The sequence below is a fragment of the Podarcis gaigeae genome, assembly GCF_964106915.1.
Source record: "Podarcis gaigeae genome assembly, chromosome: 11".
NCBI classification, from domain to species: domain Eukaryota; kingdom Metazoa; phylum Chordata; class Lepidosauria; order Squamata; family Lacertidae; genus Podarcis; species Podarcis gaigeae.
This window is the reverse complement of record NC_139687.1, coordinates 61585581-61592401: the sequence shown is the minus strand read 5'-3', so window position 1 is coordinate 61592401 and position 6821 is coordinate 61585581. Positions and strand designations below refer to the sequence as shown.

The following is a 6821-nucleotide window of genomic DNA, read 5'->3' as shown; positions in this document are numbered from 1 at the left end:
GATTTCCACCCGGACACTGCTTTCAGCTGAATAATTTTGGCTGTGTCCGGGAATTTCCGGATGTATCGCCACCCTAAAAATGCTCTGCAGTGCAGGAATAACAGGTAAACAATCCGTGACAGGTGGCCTCCCAGCTCCTGTTTAGAAGCCCTGGGTAACAGTCCACCACCTTCTGAAGAAAGAAGAAGAAGAGGAGGAGGAGGAGGAGGAGGAGGAGAAGTAGTCTGGATTTGATATCCCGCTTTATCACTACCCAAAGGAGTCTCAAAGCGGCTAACAATCTCCGTTCCCTTCCTCCCCCACAACAAACACTCTGAGAGGTGAGTGAGGCTGAGAGACTTCAGAGAAGTGTGACTAGCCCAAGGTGACCCAGCAGCTGCATGTGGAGCTGCATGCGGGGAAGCAAACCCGGTTCACCAGATTACGAGTCCACCACTCTTAACCACTACACCACGCTGGAGTCCATTCCACTGTCAAACAGCTCTTACCCACTGGCGGACGAAAGTGGGGGCAGCGGGAGTGCCCCCCCAGGTGCCATCCCGGGGGGATGACATTGAGGCTGCCCCCTCTGGACGTGCGCGGTTCGCCGTGCACCCCGGGATGCGCGCCACGTGCCACACATGTCCCGTGCTGCGTGTCACACCCCCGTGGGTTGTGCAACACACACCCTGGGATGCATGCCACGTCCCCGCACATTCGCCATTCCAGGTGCTGGAGCATGGAGCTCCGCCACTGCTCTTACCACCAGAAAGTTCATCCTAATGTCCCCCCCCCAAAAAAACCCCACCTTTTATTGTGCATATGGTAACCATATCGTAAAATATTGATAAGGGCAGAGGAGAGGGAAGAAAGGGTAGAAAAGGAATATACCAATGTGGAAGCGGGGGGGGGGGGAGAGAATAAAGCCATACCATTAGCAAATACGAGCTCATACGAGGCTTCCAAGATAAAAAAGTGTTTTGTTTTGTTTTTTCACACTGAAATAACTGTAGAAAGTTTGTGAAATTTGGAGAATATATATTTTTTAAGTAAAAACAAACAAAAAGCCGCAAGCAAGGACTTTGGAGGACAGGGGTGAACTGGTAATTTGGAGTGGGGTGGAAAGCTTGAATAGGTTTTTACTGTCAAATAACATCTATTGGAGAGTGTGATGAACAGGGTGCACTACACAGAAGGACAAAGAAAGGGTGATTTAATCACAGGTTCTGGAAACTTGGGTGGGTGGGAAATAAGAAGAGGCACAAGGCAAAAGAACACTTGTTTGGTCACGTTAAAAAAATTGCCTTTAATAATTAGGCACCATGGCTCTTCTATTTAAAGTTTTATGAACTAGGGCCTACCTGCCTGGATCTTTTTTCTTTTTCTTTTAAAATATTAACATATCCAGATTCTTTCTAAGTTTATGACTTGGCGGTGGTTGCTGTTAGCAGACAGAGTTCCCTCCAAGCAATAAGGATGACATCTTATTCTCAAAGGAGAGAATAGTTAATGGCTTCCCAGTAGGAAAAGCCACCAAATCATCAAAGAAAACCAAACCTTTTTATTATCCCCCCCCCAAAAAAAAGAACTATATTTGCCCAGTTTGGAGACTAGCCAAAGAGAGAAGTTTTTTGGACCAAGACTAGGAGACATCATCTTCTCAAAGGTTGCTTTGAGAAAATACCCCCATGTTTCCCAGACAGCCCCCAGCAGTCTCTGAAGTGATGCTGAAAGCATTTTAGCAGTCATTCTTTCAAAATTTAATTGTTTTGTCATTTTCTAGAGCTGCTGAGGCAATGATGTTCTCTGTCGGATGGCATGCTGTAGAAATCACAACATCTGTATGCCCTGGAATTTGCTGTACGGTCTCTTGTACAGTTTGGAGGTTCCAAATGTAAACCAGGTTGTCCTGTGAACCAGACGTGATCCACTTTCCACCAGTAACGGAGAAGTTGGCAAAGATGCAGTACTTCTTATGGCCTTTAGGCACTTTCCTTTGCTGCAGTCCCAAAGCTTAAGAGTGCAGTCCAGTGTTGCTGCTAGAATATATTTGCCACTGGGAGAGAACTTCACAAAGGACACAGAGGGGTTGTCATCATCAATCAGCGTTTTCAAACACTGTCCTGATGCTGTATCCCAGATTCAGCAGAGGCCATCATAGCTGCTGGACACTATCAAGGAGCCATCATGGTTAAAATGCACCGCTGAAACCGGGTCAGAATGGGCTGGCAGGGTTTTTTGGAATTTCCTGGTTTTGACGTCCCGTGCAATGATTCTTCAACATCAACTTCGTTGGACTGGTCATGTTGTGCGGATGCCTGATAATCGTCTTCCAAAGAAAGTATTCTATTCCAAACTTAAAAATGGAAAGCGTAGTGCTGGTGGTCAACAAAAGAGGTTTAAAGACTGTCTCAAGGCAAATCTAAAAAAAGTAGTATAAATACTGACAACCAGGAAACACTGGCCTGAGAGCGCTCCAGTTGGAGAACAGCCTTTACCAATGGTGTCATGGACTTTGAAGACACTCAAACTCAGGATGCAAGGGAGAAATGTGCTAGGAGGAAGGCACGCTTGGCAAATCCACACCGTGATCAATTCCCGCCCGGAAACCAATGTCCCCACTGTGGAAGGACGTCTGGATCCAGAATTGGCCTCCACAGTCACTTACGGACTCATTGTTAAAACCGTGTTTGTGGAAGACAATCTTACTCGGCTATGAGTGATTGCCAATGAATAAGAAGAGGAAGATCCTCCCACTCGCATCAAACGATCCTGAGACAATGTGGGTTGGACTTGCAGCAGAAGATGTGGCTGCTGCGCCCCTTCAAGGTTTTCAAACATTTCCCCGAGCTCACACCCCAAATTCTGAGAGTTTTGTCATATGAGGCAGATACAAAAAAAAGTTTGAATCAGATGACCAAGCAACATCAGAAATTCCCAGCTTGTGGCCAGATACGGTCTTCTCAAATTTGCTGTCATAGGTGGCCCAGATTTTTATAACTGGGGAACTGGCCAGCCACTCCCTATCGGGACTGAATTTCACTGATGAGACAGCTTTTGTGTGTCCTGCCAGTGTGAACTTCAGGGCACAGTTTGGTTTTACAGAGACAGGCTTGCTCTGATTGCTTGAAGAGGAGGGTGTCGATGGTGTTTTGGCTGATACTGAATCTGGCTTCTTCTCTTCCATTGCCATGGCTGTAAAAACTAGCAAGCCAGGAAGGATCTAGGCCCTTGAAGGGATGGAAGAGCAGGGCAATTCAAAGAAGGGAGTCTCCTACTTAAGGCATGGCTAGAGGCTCTACTTTCTCCTCTTCCTCCTCCTCTGCCACCGCCGCCTTCACCTGCACACCTGCGCACCTGCAACCAGTTCTTCCTAATGTTAAGTCAGAATCTCCTTTCATGTTTTTTGAATTCATTGGTTTGGGTATTCCCCTTTGGAGCAGCAGAAAATAAGCTTGTGCCATCTTCCATGTGACAGCCCTTGAGATATTTGAAGGTGGTCATCATGTCAACTCTCAGCCTCCTCTCCTCCAGGCTAAATATCTGCAGCTCCTTCAACTGTTCTTCCTAAGTCTTGGTTTCTAGACCCTTGAACCTCTTGGTCACCCTCCTCTGCATACATTCCAGCTTGTCAATATCATCCTTAAAATGGGATGCTCAGAACTGAACACGGGACTCCAGCTGTGGTCTGACCAAAGAATAGAGTGGGACTATTACTTCCCTTAACCTGGATGCTATACTTCTGTTGACGCAGCCTAGAATTGCATTAGCTTTTTGTTGTTGCTGCATCACCCTGTTGATTCATGTTAAGCTTGTGGTCTATTAAGAACCCTAAATCCTTTTCACACGGACTTCTGTCAAGGTGTCCCCCATCCTATATTTGTGTTGAAGGAATCCTGGATGATAATCCTGGGTGACTTCAGCAGTCACACTGAAGTAAACACCGACAACTGGAAAACACTGGTCTGCGAGTCCTCCAGTTGGAGAACAGCCTTTACCAAAGGTGTCATGGGTTTTGAAGACGCTTGAACTCAGGACAAAAGGGAGAAACGCGCTAAGAGGAAGGCATGCTTAGTAAACTCTCACCATGATCAACTCCCACTCAGAAACCTATTTCCCCACTGTGGAAGTTCATGCAGATTCAGAATTGGCCTCCACAGTCACTTACAGACTCACTTTTAAAAACCATGTTTATGGAAGACAATCCTACTCGGCTATGAAGATAGAAGCAGCAGGAGCTGCTGAACCAGATGAGGATATCACGGCCTCTATGGTGACAATGGGATTGTCTGTCATTATCATCTGACTTATGCAGAGAACAGGACATAGCTTTGACTTGGTCTTTGCTCCTAGGCCAAACTCGTGGAGCCTGGACTCACGGCAGCAATTCCCCTCTGCAAGAGTGTGGGACCAATTCAGATGGTCCACCCTCGGAATCTTATGGATCCTGGTGGATCCCTGAATGCTCTGAGGGGGGGGGGGGCTTCCAAGTGGACAGAGCTGTGGTCTACATGATTGCAGTATATACACAGTACCCTTCGAATTGAAACGCCATGTAAAACGCAATTGTACAGTAGAAGAAGAAGAAGAAGAGTTTGGATTTGATATCCCGCCTTTCACTCCCTTTAAGGAGTCTCAAAGCGGCTAACATTCTCCTTTCCCTTCCTCCCCCACAACAAACACTCTGTGAGGTGAGTGGGGCTGAGAGACTTCAGAGAAGTGTGACTAGCCCAAGGTCACCCAGCAGCTGCATGTGAAGGAGCGGAGACGCGAACCGGGTTCCCCAGATTACGAGACTACCGCTCTTAACCACTTACACCACACTGGCTCTCAGTAATAAATAATCTGAATTTTCTCCCTTGCCAACGCTTTGCTCAGCTTCAGAATGGATGCTGCTTCAGTCTGGTTGCCCCATCTCTCTCTCCACAGCCTGCATGGAGACAGATTCTGCAAGAAGAGCGTGCCACAAAACTCCGAGACGCTCTGCTTTCAAGGGATGTGACTCTGTCAGAGGATGCCCCCGGAACTTCCTCCTGTTTGCAGCAGGAGCAGCAAGTGCAGATGTTAAAACATCCCAGGTTTGGCAGGCAACCAGCCTGCCTTTGCCAACTCCGGGTTGTGCTTTTTCTGGTTCAGTCCTGTTTCTTCTGGTTCAATCCGCCTTGAGACAATTGCTTCATTGTGCCTCCTTTAACAGGCTGAGCTGGCAAAAAGATTGTGCCACACACACACACACACACACACACACGCACAGGAGTCAGGGTGTGTGTTGGCAGACTGAGGTAACCAGTTCCACTAGGCAGGATGTATGCTTTCACGACTCGGGGAGGACCAACTCCCCCCTCCAAAAACTGAAGGCAGATGAGCTGAAAGCAGAGGAGTCTGAAGGGAAAGGGTGAGGGGACGGAAGGAGGAAGCCAGTTTCATCCAGTTGAATACACGGAGAAACTCATAAATAACTCATAGAGGTGCTTGAGTCATTGCGGTTCTGCCCTCCAGACGTGCTAGTTGGGTCCTGCACAGATGCTTGGAGGAGAAAAAATATCTCTAATTTTGAGAAAGGTGTGTGTGTGTTTGTGTTAGGAGTGGGGGAAGAAATTATATTCAGTTCAAAGGCAAACCTACCTAATTCACACTTTCTGAAAGAAGAGAAGAAGAGGAGTTTGGATTTGATATCCCGCTTTATCACTACCCGAAGGAGTCTCAAAGCGGCTAACATTCTCCTTTCCCTTCCTCCCCCACAACAAACACTCTGTGAGGTGAGTGAGGCTGAGAGACTTCAGAGAAGTGACTGGCCCAAGGTCACCCAGCAGCTGCATGTGGAGGAGCGGAGATGCGAACCCGGTTCCCCAGATTACAAATCTACCACTCTTAACCACTACACCACACTGACCATTTGCAAACCGAATCACAGTCCTCCTTCAAAACATGTCCCCAGCCAAGTGATGTGTGCTGAAATGCACACACTAGAGGGAAGTCTGCGCGTATCAGTGAAAATCTCACACAAAAATTCATCCTATTGGAGGAAACGGCTTGCAAAGAGGCACACATTACTTTAAACTGCGTAAAAATGTGCCTCTTGGGAGAAATTCACACTAAAATGCTGGTCAGTGTTTACGGGAATTCATGAAATCATTGCAGAAATGTGGAGAACTGGATGGAAGATTGGAAGAATGAGGAGACCCGCTCCTGCTAGGTGCTCATGGAAGGTGATGCACCCACACTGGGAAGAGATGGGAGAAGAATGGTGGGTGACTGACTGGGGCACCAAAGCCCTGTATTGGTGGGTGGTGCCGAACTGGTTGGGATGGAGAAGTCCTTCTGCAGGTGGCAATTCATTGCGTCAGCCTTTGGTGGGGCACGGCAAGTGCCGTTGCACATTCTGTGCATGGGTCCTGAGCAGGGCCGGATTGAGGTTGGATGAGGCCCCTAAGCTACTGAAGGTAATGGGGCCCTTTACACGCCCAGCTGTCCTTTGTCAACAACCAATTGCCACTGTTTTTTGTGTTGAATATATGCTACATATATATATGTAATTTATGGACCTCATAGGTATCTAAAGCCATTTGCACATAACAAAATATGTATTTTATCAAATAACTGTTGAACTGAAATACAATTAAGAAGTATATCAATAGTGAAATAATTATTAAGCTCTAAATTCAAATGATGGGGAGCCCATAACTTATATCATAGGAGCCTACACAACACAAAATACTGCTGCTGATTAACATTTGTGTGTGGGGGGGAGGTTATTGGCTTGTTTTAATTTCTGTATTATTGCATATTTTATATTCACATTTTTTTGCACTTTTCTGCCGTGAACTGCTCAGGGATCTTCG

General features: G+C 46.8%; 1 pseudogene across 1 annotated transcript; it reads right to left on the bottom strand.

The window, feature by feature from the left end:
* Positions 1–1662: 1662 nt before the first annotated feature.
* On the bottom strand, positions 1663–3172 carry LOC310827156 (WD repeat-containing protein 5-like; annotated as a pseudogene). The gene is made up of 2 exons: positions 2748–3172; positions 1663–2276 (listed from the first exon to the last, which is right to left on the bottom strand). The product of its transcript is annotated as a WD repeat-containing protein 5-like (transcript).
* Positions 3173–6821: the final 3649 nt, after the last annotated feature.